Source organism: Anomaloglossus baeobatrachus, chromosome 1 (assembly GCF_048569485.1).
Source record: "Anomaloglossus baeobatrachus isolate aAnoBae1 chromosome 1, aAnoBae1.hap1, whole genome shotgun sequence".
Lineage (NCBI taxonomy): Eukaryota > Metazoa > Chordata > Amphibia > Anura > Aromobatidae > Anomaloglossus > Anomaloglossus baeobatrachus.
Genome location: NC_134353.1, coordinates 559,707,732 through 559,723,601, shown reverse-complemented (window position 1 = coordinate 559,723,601; position 15,870 = coordinate 559,707,732). Strand labels below are relative to the sequence as shown.

The 15,870-nt window shown below is 44.3% G+C and overlaps 1 protein-coding gene and 1 long non-coding RNA gene across 3 annotated transcripts in view; one reads left to right on the top strand and one right to left on the bottom strand.

Annotated features, from left to right (window-relative positions):
- Positions 1–10,840, bottom strand: part of PSIP1 (PC4 and SRSF1 interacting protein 1) — a 124,259-nt gene extending 113,419 nt beyond the window's left edge. The window contains exon 1 of the mRNA XM_075316944.1: positions 10,500–10,840. The gene's annotated coding sequence lies outside the window, so the exon portion shown is untranslated. The remainder of the gene's footprint in view (positions 1–10,499) is intronic.
- LOC142244749 (uncharacterized) overlaps positions 10,643–15,870 on the top strand; it is a 42,866-nt gene continuing 37,638 nt past the window's right edge. For both annotated transcript variants that reach the window (XR_012724636.1, XR_012724634.1), the window contains exon 1: positions 10,643–10,771. This is a non-coding gene — a long non-coding RNA (uncharacterized LOC142244749). The remainder of the gene's footprint in view (positions 10,772–15,870) is intronic.

The window sequence follows — 15,870 nt, the reverse complement described above, 5'->3', positions numbered from 1 at the left end:
GACATGCTCATCGTACTTCTGACCACCTTAATTAGCTTGTCTGTGTTTTCTACAGGAAAACACTGGCGCTCTCCAACATGACTGTCAGAAGAGGAGGAAGATGTAGAAACAGAGAAACCACATTCTCCCTCCGATCTACTTGAACTTTTTGAGGTAGGGGGTGAATGCTTGTGCTTCTTACAGGAAGGGCTCTCTCAGAGACTGAAGGGTGCTTCTTACTTCAGATCTAATGATGGATCTGAGATCTGAAGCAAACCCCGGGGCTTCCTCTGAAAGTGTCTGCTGGATACAATCCTTGCAGAGCCTCTTGGTCGAAATATGGGCTAGCCCTTTTTTTTTTACACAGGGAACATTCTTTGTTCTTGGTTTTGGAAGAACACTTCCTTGGCCTCTCCACCTAACACAACAGGGAAAGAGGGGAGACACAAACAAAAAACACCTCTTTACAAAGTGAACTTTTCCCGAAGATCACTCACTACTCTTGTGTAAAGAGGCGGTATCGGGTCAGGGGGAGCTGCCATCCGACAACTCTCCTCTGGAGGCTCCCCTGGTGTCGGGCTTGTGACGGCTCTGCTGACTGGACCAGGTACCACTCTTACTAGAGAGTCTTCCACCAGATCCAGTGCCGCTTCAATGACGCTGAGGCTGCTTCTCGGGTTTCTTAGGAGCAGAGGGGAATGACGGCTACAGCCCTTGTCGCTGCTGCTGATCCCGAGCCATCCTGCTGGAGGGTCAGACTTGAGCATATGCCACCGACCCGTGGACCCCCCGCCATATTTAAATGGACGAAGCGCTCAACAGCCCCCTCCAGCACCTCCTGACCCACTCCTGGGTCTGATCGTCACCGGCCAGAAAAGCATCATCACAGCGCCACAGACAAGATGGCGCCACCTAAAGCTCCCACGCATGCACGGGATACGCGATGTCATCCAAGATGGCACCGTCCAACGCTGCCACACATGCTGCCAGAGATGCAAGGCAGTGGCTACCACCTCAAAGAGGGGGCCACAGCCTGCGTCGGCTTACAGTAAAATCCACCGAGGACCTGTTGTTGCTCATCAAGGGGACCTGTGCTTTCTGAAGCATGACCCGTGCCGCTGCCATAACTGACTGCCAGGGCTGAGTAAACAAAAAATCTCCAAGGCCCTCTTATCCTGAGGTTCCTCATTCAAGGACAGGAAACCAACTGATGCAAGGAGAGGTGCCGACCTTTCTTATCCTGTAGGTTTCCTGTCCTTGAAGGGCAGATCCTCTCTCATGGTGCCGACATGGGGTGAAGGAAAAAGTGGGGTGATGCAAAATTATTTTTTTACTGTATTTTTTGACCCCTTGGGGAATATGAACCTGCAATCATCTTATGATGATATATACAGCAATAGCACAATATCACACCTGTAGGCTGGGTTTCAGAGTAGCTCTGCAACATCAGGCAAGAAGGTATTTAACAGACCCCCAAATGTTAAAGTAACCCATTGGTGCCCCACAAACGAGAGCTGATGGGCACATAGAATACTACACCTCCATGCCAGCACATGGACGTGAACAACGGTTGCATGGAAGCAACCTTAGGTTATAAAGATCTAGCAAGCTTAAAAATAAAGGAACATAATACATGCTTTACTCAATATTTGCAGATGGAAGACAAAGTGTAAAGTTTGGCGGGCATCTAATGTCTACGTTTATGTTGCCTGTTGGTACGAAGCCCAAACGAAGCCTAGCATTATTTTATGGACCCCAGCTCTGTCATCTACAACTTAATGCCTACGTCAGGGGCACATCTGAATCTTTTGTTTTTCTAACTTTATATTTTATTGAAAATTTTCTTTTCTACAACCACAAGAAACAAAAACAACCATATGTCATCAAACATTACACTGTTTGGCGGAACAATACATGTTAGGTAGTACAAGATTGTTGTCACAACAAAATATTAAGAGGGTCAATAGGGTCCAGTCGCTGAGGGACACATCATAATCCATCAAGGGAAAGAACAAAAAAGGTCCGTGAACGAATAAGATGTTATAGGCGAGATGTTGCCACATACAGTGGGTACGGAAAGTATTCAGACCCCTTTACATTTTTCACTCTTTGTTTCATTGCAGCCATTTGGTAAATTCAAAAAGTTAATTTTTTTCTCATTAATGTACACTCTGCACCCCATCTTGACAAAACAAAAATGTAGAAATGTTTGCAAATGTATTAAATAATACTGAATTATCACATGGTCATAAGTATTCAGACCCTTTGCTCAGACACTCATATTTAAGTCACATGCTGTCCATTTCCTTGTGATGGTTCTACTCCTTCATTGGAGTCCAGCTGTGTTTAATTAAACTGATAAGACTTGATTTGGAAAGGCACACACATGTCTATATAAGACCTCACAGCTCACAATGCATGTCTGACCAAATGAGAATCATGAAATCAAAATAACTGCCCAAGGAGCTCAGAGACAATTGTGGCAAGGCACAGATCTGGCCAAGGTTACAAAAGAATTTCTGCAGTACTCAAGGTTCCTAAGAGCACAGTGGCCTCCATAATCCTTAAATGGTAGAAGTTTGGGACCACCAGAACTCTTCCTAGACTTGGCTGTCCATCCAAACTAAGTAATTGTGGGAGAAGAGCCTTGGTGAGAGAGGTAAAGAAGAAGCCCAAGATCACTGTGGTTGAACTCCAGAGATGCAGTAGGAGATGGGAGAAAGTTCCACAAAGTCAAATATCACTGCAGCCCTCCACTAATCGGGCCTTTATGGCAGAGTGGCCCAACGGAAGCCTATAATCAGTGCAAGATATATGAAAGCACGCATAGAGTTTGCAAAAAAACACACGAAGGACTCCCAGATTGTGAGAAATAAGATTCTCTGGTCTGATGAGACGAAGACAGAATGTTTTGTAGATAATTCTAAGCGGTAAGTGTGGAGAAAACCAGGCACTGCTCATCACCTTCCCAATACAATCCCAACAGTGAAACATGGTGGTAGAAGCCTTATGCTATGGGGGTGTTTTTCAGCTGCAGGGATAGGACGACTGGTTGCAATTGAAGGAAAGATGAATGCGGCCAAGAACAAAGATATCCTGGAAGAAAACATCTTCCAGAGTGCTCTGGACCTCAGGCCAAAGATTCACTTTCCAACAAGGCAATTACCCAAAGCACACAGCTAAAATAACAAAGTAGTGGCTTCAGAACAACTCCGTGACCAAACTTGACTGGCCTAGCCAGAGCCCTGACCTAAATCCAATTGAGCATCTCTGGAGAGCTAGACCAAAAACAATTAATTACCCATAAAATAAATACATTTTATTAATACTTGATTAAAATTTAATAAATCAGCCAAATCAACAAACATACAGTGTGCATGTACAGTGTAGGTGCACACTTAGTGGAAAGGTAGAGGGAGGTGTACAAAGGGGTCTGAGGTAGGTATATCTGAAAGATAATTATAAATTGGACCATAGGGTATATATCTTTCCCTTATCTGTGTCCTACCTAACAATGGGGCTTTAAGCACCCTAAGTTTGTGGTGCCCCCATTCCACGGCGGCTCACCATCACTGCTCCTATCTACCTTAATGTGTATCCACCACCAAGATCCCAGTAAGTGCAAGGTGCAATAAAATCAGCACAAAGGTTCCAAACACAACATTAAATAATTAAGCTATATTATTTGGGAGACTAAATAGCAATATAATCAACTCTCCAAATTACTGAAGCCCGCCTTTGGACTAAAGTTGAAATCCAGACGTCAGTGCCAACAGTAACCCCTCTTCTTAATTACAAAATAAATTAAGGAGATGCAGTATAAATATTAAATGACCATCATATTGATAATAATTACCTGATACCAGTAGATGTTCAAGACAGTATTAATAACCAACGCTATTAGATATATTGAGAAATAAGGGGGTACATTGTGGTATAAGATTAAGTATTCCCAATGATGTAATTAGGTATCCTACTGTTAGTTGGTAGTCCTCCTGGACTACATTGGAGTAGTCAGATGTCAGAGTTCTCCCAATCTTTTATGACACATAGCAATATTGTGCCTGGTGCTGTATAAATATACTTATCATTCGCCCATCGTTCACCGAACGCATTTCCCCCCCCCCCCCACTTATTGTTGGGGTTCATCAGGGGCTAAGAACCAGAGACTGCTGGGGGCAAACTTACACCCCACTTGTCAAACTGTGTAACCTAAGGTTACTTCTATGCCCGGTCACAGTGTCCCGTAGGGCCCATTCGTTTGAATAGAGGAGGTTGATGACTCTTTGCTAATGCAATAAGTCAGGAGAGAGAATAACCTCAACAGAGCTGGAGCCAGAAATGAGGATGTGCTGCTAGAGCACAATAAAAGGTAATATTGCTGAAATAACATAATAGATGTATGGAGTGGCACATATTAGTAAGATTTATGAAAAAAAAAATCAGTTTTGGTAACTGGACTTCTTTAAGTACGGCGGAAATACATATAGCGAATAAGTGACCGGGTGTAAAGGGATGCTCTTGGTCACGACCTCTTTTACCAGGGATGCTACAGCCCTCCAATAATCCACTATGCCCGGGCAGGACTAAAAAACACATCTCCAGCATGCATCCAGCACAGAGGGGTTACATTTGTGAAGGAGTTTCAGCGTATGGTACCATGTCATCAACAATTTAATTTGGTTCTCTTTAGATGTGTTAATGGATGTCTTAAAAGCCCTAGACCAAACCAGCCTCCAAACCCAGTCAGAGAGATCTCTCCAAATCCATCTCCGCAAAGACTGATGTGCTGGTGTGTCTGGGGAGCCCATATTAGTCAGCAACGCATAAAGTCCGATATCAGGCCCTTAGAAGTATTGCCAGCACATAGATATTCAAACCGGGATGGGTTAGGGATCTGTCCAGACCCCATAGTTGCCAAGAAGTAATGGGTTATTTGCTGATAAAGGAAAAAAAAAAAGGTTAGGGGGGACCTTGAATTTATGACGGAGGTCAGCAAAAGCTCTTCTCTTCCTCGTTAAGGGATCTACCAAATCTCAGAAACAGAAGAGACCTGCCGCTGCCCATTCCCCACTGTCTCAAACTCCCCCAAGAGATGGGGGGTGAAGAGAAACAGTGTTTTGTTGGAGGACAAAGAAGCCAGCTGAAATTTAATCCTGCATCTATGCCACAGCTCCCTGGTGAAGGCCATAGGACCCAGAAAAGCCTTTGAGGGGGGAGTCCCAGGGCCATCCCCAAACAAGCGTACTCGGGTGATGTGGAGCCAGCCACAGTTTCTCAATCTCAGTCTACTTTTTATAGGTAGGGAGAGATGACCAGGAGGGTATACGGCGAAGTTGTGTTGCACAAATAGTATAAAATAAGATCTGGACAGGACAGACCGCCTCGGGACTTCGGTGTCAGGGATACGATGTCTACCAGAGTGCCAAATAAATCTCATAAGTGATGTCTGTACTCTCCAGAGTTACCAGAGGGACCTTGACTGGGATTGTCTCAAAGACATACAAAAAGCGTAGTAGGATTGACATCTTGACGGCTGCTGTTCTGCCCAGAAGGCAAAGCTGTAAGGATGACCATTTACCAAGACAGACCTCTACATCTTGAATTAGAGGGGGGAAATTTGCCTGGAACATAGTTCGATAGGTAGGCGTAATATTGACTCCAAGGTAATGCAGTGATGTCAACTGCCACGCATAATTAGAAGACTATTTTAGGCATTGAAGTTTGGGGGGTGGAATATTGATCGGGAGAGCTTCTGTTTTAGTCATGTTCAGTTTATAACCCTACAGTTTAGCATACGTTGAGAGTGTCTGATGGAGGTTAGGGAGGGATACAAGGGGGCTTGTCGAAAATAACGTTATATCGTCAGCGAATAGTGCCACTTTAAATGTTCTAAATTTAACCATATACCCTGAATTTAGGGTTTAGCTGAATTTGCATTGCTAAAGGCTCAATACTAAGCACATATAGTGGGGGGGGGAGCCATGTTTTGTTCCGTTCTCGATAAGGAGGCTACCAGAATGGGCATGTGGGAGGTGGACCACTGCTGTAGGGCAAGAGTGAAGACGCCATAATGCGGATATAAAAGGCCCCGACAGGCCGAAGTGGGACACAGCACTAAACATGAAAGTCCAGTATAGCCTGTCAAAGGCCTTCTCAGCATCCAAGCTCAGGAGAACCACCTCAATGCCCTTCTTATTGGCCACCTCCACTAGGTCCATGAGGAATCTGGTGTTGTTCCCCACCTGGCAGTACCGGACAAATTCCACTTGACCTTTATTGAACAGGAGGGGGAGCCAATTATTCAACCACTCTGCCAGAAATTTTATAAATAGTTTCAGGTCCAAGTTCAAAAGACTTATGGGGTGGTAGCTGGCACACTCCATAGGATCCTTACCCTCCTTCGGAACCACTGTGAAATAGGAATGAAGAAATGATGATGGGATGTCCTCACGCCCATAAACTGAACAAACAGGGGGACCATATGGGGAATAAGCATGTCAGCATAGGTCTTATAATACTGGTATGGACACCCATCTGGTCCTGGTGCTTTTGGCAATTATACAGTGTTTTTACAAAAATAAGACCTCCCCCGAAAATAAGCCCTAGCAGAAATTTTCAGCATTTTCGGAGCAAGGCTTAAATATAAGCCCTTCCCCGAAAATTAGCCCTAGTAGCAGTTCAATAATGAAGTGTTCGTGCAGCTAAAAAAGTTACAGATACCGCAGGACACTTCATTATAGACAGTGGACACCCCGTATTCACACTCAACAGACACCGAGCAGAGGACCTGCAGTGATCGCACACCCACACACATCAGATCTCACACACACACACAATCAGATCGCACACACAAACCTCAAATCACACACACAAACCTCGGATCGCACACATACTCACCACATTCAGCAACATAGATTTCTTCTCGCCGGCAGAGTCCTGAGAGGCTGTGCGGTGGAGCGCAATAACCTGCCGCAATGCTAGCTTACCGGACCTGCGGACACACGTGACTTTCTCCCATCATTCCCTGCGACCGGAAACATTCTTTAACGCTGGATGTGATGTGTGTGACCTGCTGTGTATGTCAGTGATCTGTGTGTCAGCCAAAAGCAGGGGAGGACAGCGTGCAGCACCCACTGGAGATCACACGAAGGACCTGGGAGCCACGCAGACGTCCGGGTCTGGTAAGTATGAGTCTCCTGGGAAGTGGGGGGGTCTACTTTTTTGGGGGGTAAACTTACCCCCTAACCGTGTTTCCCCAAGAATAAGACCTCTTCCAAAAAATAAGCCCTAGTGCTTTTTGGGGGCAAAAAAAGTGTCTTATTTTTGGAAAAACACGGTATTAAGGGATATCAATGACATAAACATTTCAAGTCTCTACTTGAACTTGAGAGAAGTATTAGTTCCTAACATACCAGGAAAAATCTTGGAAGGGTCGGCAAGGCAGTTGGAAGATCAAGAGGGGGAGGAAAAGTTTTTGAAAGGTTGGATGGTGTTGAGGAAGAAGATTGTGAATGAGAACTGGAAAGATACCTAATTCATACTCATACATAGAGCTATGTATTCAATATCTTGAACGCTAGACAGCCAGACAAGATGATGAGTTGTGCAAAATGTGACGCGGAAAAAAACAGATTTATATCATGGGATTTGGCAATGTGGGAGGATTGAAAGATTCTGGAAGCAAGTCCAGGGGGTAGTAAGGAAAATCTGGAATAGAAGCGTGGAGTTGGATCCTATGGTTTGGGTAATCCACTATCAACATTAGGGAGATGAAGAGGGCGTAAGTTACAGATTCTCTTTCACGACATAGCAATGATAAGTAAAAGGGTAATTCTCCAGAAGTGGTTGATAAATAGTTGATAAATCAGTTGAAAAAAACGCTTATGTTGGAGAAGGAGGTGGTGGAGAGAAGTAAAGATAGGATGACAGCAAAATTTTTTAGTAAATGGAGAAAGTTTATAAGCGGTATACATTCAGAAGAAATAAAACGAATAATGTCCACATGTGTGTCCACTGAACGGTATTTGATGGAAGATCTGTTAGGGTCCCTAGGTAAGCTGAAAATATAGTTGGTTAGGTTCTAGGCCATGTCGCATGGGGGGGGGAGGGGATAATGTTTATAGATGTTTGTTGTAAGGCTATGTTCACATTTCTGTTGTCTAAGATAAGTCACAATCCGCCGCTCTGATAAACGCAATCCGGTTGGCGGATTCCGTTGTTTCCCATAGACTTGTATGAGCGGCGGATTGTGACTGAAGACCCTGCGTTGCATCCGCCGCACAGTGCATCAGTTGTTTACTGACTGATCGTCGGATGGGAGGGACGCAGCATGCAACGTTTTTTGTTGCGGCAAAAAAACGCACCCCGCAGAATTCCGTTGGAATCTGTCAGGAGGCATAATGTAAGTCTATGGTGCAGGATTACGTTATCCTGCATCACGCAACAGATTCCAGCAGGGCTGTGGAGTCGGTAAGCCAAACCTTCGACTCCGACTCCGACTCCTCAAATTCTCTTGCACCGACTCCGACTCCGGCTCCGGCTCCGACTCCGGCTCCGACTCCTACATATATTGCTTATAGTTAGGTGAAAAATTTATTGTAGTACATGAATATGTGTATGTGAACATCAGACATTTAATAATTTTTATGATACAATAATCAAGATATTTGGATAGAACATAAAATATATTTATTGGAATACAACTTTAGAACACAAAAAACTGTAATAAATTGTAAATATGTAATACACTATGTAATATACAGTAGATTACATATATATCTTGTGTGTGTGTATATACACTGTATATATATATATATATATTATATATATTACATATTTACAATTTATTAGTTTTTTTGTGTTCTAAAGTTGTATTCCAATAAATATTTTATGTTCTATCCAAATATCTTGATTATTGTATCATAAAAACAATTAAATGTCTGATGTTCACATTGTACTACAATAAATTTTTCACTTAAATATAAGCATTATACTAAATGTTGTTATTTAGTAAAATATTCAGCACATTCTGCATTGCACTCCTGTCCCCAATTTATTATATATTTTAGGAGTCGGAGTCGGTGCATTTTATACCGACTCCGACTCCGACTCCACCAAAATGAGCTCCGACTCCGACTCCACGACTCCACAGCCCTGGATTCCAGTGCAGGAATCCATCATGTTTTACAGAGCATGCCCAGCATGTGTCCCCCCCCCTCCCCACGCAGGTTTTAAACTGAAATGATCGCCTGGCCGGCCGCCGGGAGATCAAGCTGATCACTCTCAAAAGCCGGCCACCGGGAGATCAGCTGATTGCTCTGTAAAGCTGGCTTTTGAGAGCGATCAGCTGATCGCCTGGCTTTACAGCGCAATCAACCAAAAGGAAAATCCCCTTAAAAAATAACCTTTAATAATACGTTTAAAAGGGCCTTTTAAACGTATTATTAAAGGTTATTTTTTAAGGGGATTTTCCTTTTGTTTTTTTTTCACATTTTTGTTCTTCTTATTGGCTGCGGCCTGGTTTTGTGCTTTACAGAGCAATCAGCTGATCTCCCGGCAGCCGGCTTTACAGAGCGATCAGCTGATCGTTCTCTCTCTCTCTCTGTTTATACCAAAGGAATCCGCTTTCTCATGACAATCAATTCTATTTATCACCCGTTGTACAACGCATCAGTCACAAGCGTCAAGCAACACAGGTCACTGATGCAAAAAAATGGAAATGTGAACATAGCCTTAGATATGAAGGAATACCAAAAAATGAGCAGGCGAGAGTGGGCAAATGAAGTTTTTACTGATGAGGAGTCCGCCCAGCTCAAGTTACTTTATATTGTCTGTATATGATCCAGCTTAAATGTAAAGTGATGTGGAATATGTTGCCACTATATAAATTATGGTAATTACAAAAATAAAAAATTGTTACCCATAGCAACCAATCAGGGTTCAGCTGTCATTGTATTAGAGCAGTTAAAAAAGGAACTCTGGTTGCTATGGGCAACTAGCAATTTCTCTTACAAGACCTCATTTATCAGATCCATCTTCTATGGTCTGGTTTCCCATAGCGACCAATCACAGCAGCTACCCTGCCATACACATGCCAGCGGTCCACACAACATACACAAAGCAGACACACCCCCCTCATGTGTGCCATGACCATGGAATGGTGGCCAAACCAGACCATTAGGAGGCAAATACACAACACAAAGCTGGCATGGGGCCACCAGCACATGTATCTGTGCACGCAGCGACACACCAGGAGCACAATGGTGCCCTGGGCTGACAACATGGAGCAGGGCTGCAGGGAGGCGGTGCACGCCACGAGGGGCAGCTCGGGCACAATGGTGCTGGTATTTGTGCTCTGGGCTGACAACATGGAGCGGTGGCTGCAGAGAGGCGGTGCGCATAGCCGACCACGATACTCCCTCAGCGCCTATTTATACGGGGAGAAGATGAGGTAATGGCTTTCCGCACCCTTGGGTGCACGGAGACGTGCTCAGTGTCATGGCAGAGGAGAGTCTTACCTCTGGTGTGTTGTTATTGCTGGGCTCCACCGCAGCCTGCTGCTCCCTCTCCCGCCCGCAGCCTGCTGCTCTCCCCTCCTCCGGTCTCCTCACCAGCTACACGGGGGAGGAACACGCGCACTCCGCTCCCGCCAAAACAGTGAGCGGCGGCGCAGCGCCCTCACAGGCCTCAGTGTGCGGTCCGCGGCCCTGGCTCCCTCATACAGTACGCGGGCACTGCCACTGGCGTGATTCCTGGCAGTCTGTGGGCGCACACCCCGAGTGGACACTTGGTGAGCCCCTGTGTGACTGGAGTGGTGCAGGCCGGCTCTCCCCTCCCTCGCTGTGAATGAATAGGAGGCTGGCAGGCAGACTCACTGCTGTGTGTAGAATAGGGGCTCCTGCGCTGTGCACTGCTTTCTTCAGGTCTGGAGTCCCTCCTGTACTATTCCCTTCTTGACCCCCTCACAAGCGGACGATTTTTCCTCTCTTTATTTTTATTTTCGGCCATTTTTATCATTTTTATGCAGCCATATTTTTTTTTCTTTCAATATAACCATACAAAAGTATTTTTTTTTCAGCACAAGCTTTCCTTTTTTATTTCTACTTTGCCTCATTTGCACTAGAAAACGTGATAAAACTTCCACAGCTCAGCAATGGCTTATTTTTTGCGTCGAGCTGGCGTTTTTAATTATACCATTTTTGTGTAGATGCGACATTTTGATCGCCTGTTATTGCATTTTAATTTAATGTTGCGGCGACCAAAAAACGTAATTTCGGCATTTGGAATTTTCTTCTCGCTACTCCGTGTACCAATCAGATTGATTTTATATTTTGATCGGGTATTTCTGAACCTGGCGGTACCTAATATGCGGGAGGTGAACTATTTTATTTTCAATGGGTCGAAGGGGGGGGTGATTTTAACTTAGATTGTTTTTTGTCTTTTTTCATTTTTATTTTTCTGATTTTACTAGACCCCTGCAGTGTCTTATCGCTTCTGATCAGAGCGATACTTCACCACCGCTCTGATCAGCAGAAATCCTCATCTCCTATGAGTGCTGGCGCTCTTCCAGCATTCATAGGAAACACGTCATAGCAGCGACAGGGTTCATCTCACCCCATGATGCCATGCCAACCCATTGGCGCCCCATGCCCAGGGCCACCATCAGAGCAGGACAAGCATGACTAGTGTATGAGGCCCAGTGAAGAGGAGAGCCAGGCCAAGGCCTAGGATAATTACTTAGATTTATTTAGCCCCAAGCAGGGCCCTCCTTGTCACCGCCACAGCAGAGGGGCCTGGCCATGTTGCTTCGGCTACTATACTGGCTAATTTGCATGCGAAGTGCTTCAGGGGCATCACATGCAAATAAGCCATGGGTTGGAGGCAAGGTGAGGGGAGCAGAGCAGGGTGCCGGCTCATCATTCCACGGCTCAGCATGCAGCAGTGTGATGAAGTCATCAGTCTGCGATCTCATCACACTGCTGCAGAGATAGCAAGAAAGCAGCAGCTGGTGGGGAAAGGTAAGTACTCCGTGAGCTGAAGACAGGAGTGGGACAGCTGCCGACCCCAGTCTCTGCCTTGCTTCAGGTTGATGTGCATTGAAGGGCACACATCCAGCTGAAATGCATCGCAGTTCAGAGAGGACACCCCACAATATGGAGACGGGACGGGTGAGTAAAACGGGTTTTTTTGTTTTTTTTTTCTTTTAATGGCAACAAATATACCAGGAGGGGTCATATATATCAGGAGCAGGACAGAAACCAGGATAGGGACATATATACCAGGATGTGCCAAGGAGGGGGATATACATACTAGGAGGGGCCCAGGATGGTGAGAAACCAAGGACATTTATACCAGGAGAGGCCCAGGAGGGGGACATATCTACCAGGAGGACATATATGCTAAGAAGTGTAGAAATAAACCAGGATGAGGTCATATGTACCAGGATAGGGACATTTATACAAGGAGGGAGACATACAGTCAGGGCCAGAAATATTTGGACAGTGACACAAGTTTTGTTATTTTAGCTGTTTACAAAAACATGTTCAGAAATACAATTATATATATATATATAATATGGGCTGAAAGTGCACACTCCCAGCTGCAATATGAGAGTTTTCACATCCAAATCGGAGAAAGGGTTTAGGAATCATAGCTCTCTAATGCATAGCCTCCTCTTTTTCAAGGGACCAAAAGTAATTGGACAAGGGACTCTAAGGGCTGCAATTATCTCTGAAGGCGTCTCCCTCATTAACCTGTAATCAATGAAGTAGTTAAAAGGTCTGGGGTTGATTACAGGTGTGTGGTTTTGCATTTGGAAGCTGTTGCTGTGACCAGACAACATGCGGTCTAAGGAACTCTCAATTGAGGTGAAGCAGAACATCCTGAGGCTGAAAAAAAAGTAAAAATCCATCAGAGAGATAGCAGACATGCTTGGAGTAGCAAAATCAACAGTCAGGTACATTCTGAGAAAAAAGGAATTGACTGGTGAGCTTGGGAACTCAAAAAGGCCTGGGCGTCCACGGATGACAACAGTGGTGGATGAACGCTGCATACTTTCTTTGGTGAAGAAGAACCCGTTCACAACATCAACTGAAGTCCAGAACACTCTCAGTGAAGTAGGTGTATCTGTCTCTAAGTCAACAGTAAAGAGAAGACTCCATGAAAGTAAATACAAAGGGTTCACATCTAGATGCAAACCATTCATCAATTCCAAAAATAGACTGGCCAGAGTTAAATTTGCTGAAAAACACCTCATGAAGCCAGCTCAGTTCTGGAAAAGTATTCTATGGACAGATGAGACAAAGATCAACCTGTACCAGAATGATGGGAAGAAAAAAGTTTGGAGAAGAAAGGGAACGGCACATTATCCAAGGCACACCACATCCTCTGTAAAACATGGTGGAGGCAACGTGATGGCATGGGCATGCATGGCTTTCAATGGCACTGGGTCACTTGTGTTTATTGATGACATAACAGCAGACAAGAGTAGCCGGATGAATTCTGAAGTGTACCGGGATATACTTTCAGCCCAGATTCAGCCAAATGCCGCAAAGTTGATCGGACGGCGCTTCATAGTACAGATGGACAATGACCCCAAGCATACAGCCAAAGCTACCCAGGAGTTCGAGTGCAAAAAAGTGGAACATTCTGCAATGGCCAAGTCAATCACCAGATCTTAACCCAATTGAGCATGCATTTCACTTGCTCAAATCCAGACTTAAGACGGAAAGACCCACAAACAAGCAAGACCTGAAGGCTGCGGCTGTAAAGGCCTGGCAAAGCATTAAGAAGGAGGAAACCCAGCGTTTGGTGATGTCCATGGGTTCCAGACTTAGGGTATGTGCGCACGTTGCTTTTTACCTGCTTTTTACCTGCTTTTTTGCTGCTTTTTCTTCTGCGCTGTTTAATGCCAAAATGGATGTGTTCTTCTATTCAAGCAAAGTCTATGGGAATTTGGGTTTCTTGTTCACACTATGTTGTTCAAAATGCTGCCTTTTTGAGGCAGAACTTTGGTCAAAAACTCAGCTTTTCAAAGAAGCAACATGTCAATTGTTTTTGCCATTTGGGTTTTGCACTGCAAAGCTGAGTTTTTGACCAAAGTTCTGCCTCAAAAAGGCAGCATTTTGAACAACATAGTGTGAACAAGAAACCCAAATTCCCATAGACTTTGCTTGAATAGAAGAACACATCCATTTTGGCATTAAACAGCGCAGAAGAAAAAGCAGCAAAAAAGCAGGTAAAAAGCAACGTGCGCACATACCCTAAAGGCAGTGATTGCCTCCAAAGGATTCGCAACAAAATATTGAAAATAAAAATATTTTGTTTGGGTTTGGTTTATTTGTCCAATTACTTTTGACCTCCTAAAATGTGGAGTGTTTGTAAAGAAATGTGTACAATTCCTACAATTTCTATCAGATATTTTTGTTCAAACCTTCAAATTAAACGTTACAATCTGCACTTGAATTCTGTTGTAGAGGTTTCATTTCAAATCCAATGTGGTGGCATGCAGAGCCCAACTCGCGAAAATTGTGTCACTGTCCAAATATTTCTGGACCTAACTGTACATACCACAAGGGCCCAGGATGGGGACATACTAGGATAGGGGGTCATATATATACCAGGAAGGGGACAGAAACCCTTATCTACCAGAATGTGCCCAGGAGGGGGACATATATTCCAGGAAAGAGACATATATATACCAGGAGGAAGATACATATACTAGGAAAGGGACAAAAAACAGGATGGGGAAATATGAGTGTGCTCAAGAGGCGAATATATATACCAGGATGGGGAGAAATAAACTAGGATGGGGACATATATGCTAGGAAGGATCAAGGATGGGGACATATACACCAGGAGGGCGACATACACTGGACATCAAAATTAGAGACCAACACACAATTTCCTAAATGTTAAGGTCATTGTGTAATCCTATGTGATTATATCCTAACATGAGTAAATTAGCCGTATTTTAAGCTTATTTCATAAATTTAATTTATTGTAAAGCACATAAAAAAGAACACTGATCATATTTAGAGAACACTTTCAGCTGCCTGCAAGTTATTGGTGTTAATCTGGCACCTGGTGCTAATTTCCTAAATTATCCAGTAAACCCTATGTAACTGGCAGCCTAAGGCCATGTGCCCACGGGAGCTTTTTGCTGCGGAGTTTGCCGTGGAAAACCTGCGGATGTTTCTGGATTTTCCAGATAAATCTGCAGGTTCTAGCATGTACAGGCACTCCCCATGTTACCCTATGGGACATGGGGAGTGTCTGTGTCCACGCTGCGGAAAGTGTGGCTGCGGAATCTCCTGCGGAGATCCCTCAGCCGCACCTAACTGCATGTCAATTATTCATGCGGATTTACTTGCAAAGATAGAGGCCGGGACGTCCGCAGGTAAATCGCGTGAAACTCCGCATGTTTCCCACAGCTATTCCGCTGGAAACTTGCAGCTAAAAATAGCTGCGGCTGCCGGCGGGCAGCTGTGGGAAACATGCGGCCGTACCTGCGAATATAACCGCAGGTACGAGCGTCCCGTGGGCACATGACCTAACTTTCCAGTTTGCACTGACTTTGCAAAAATGGTGTGCTGTTCCAAAGTGACTAAAACCCTCTGGCAGCAGGGTGTCTAGATGAAGGCCAAAGGGGTGTCTACATATAGTTACATCTTTTACCTTCTAATAAATCTAGATTTATGGTGATAGGTTCTCTTTAAAGCGTAACCGTCATTTTAATTTTTAATAAATCAATAGTACACATGAAAATAAGAAACTTTGTAATATCTCTTATCAGACAAATTTGCTTCTACCAGAATTGATCAGTCTTTATCATCATTCTCAACTATGAGGTTGAATCTGTATTCAGTGAAGACTTTCCCATTACTGACA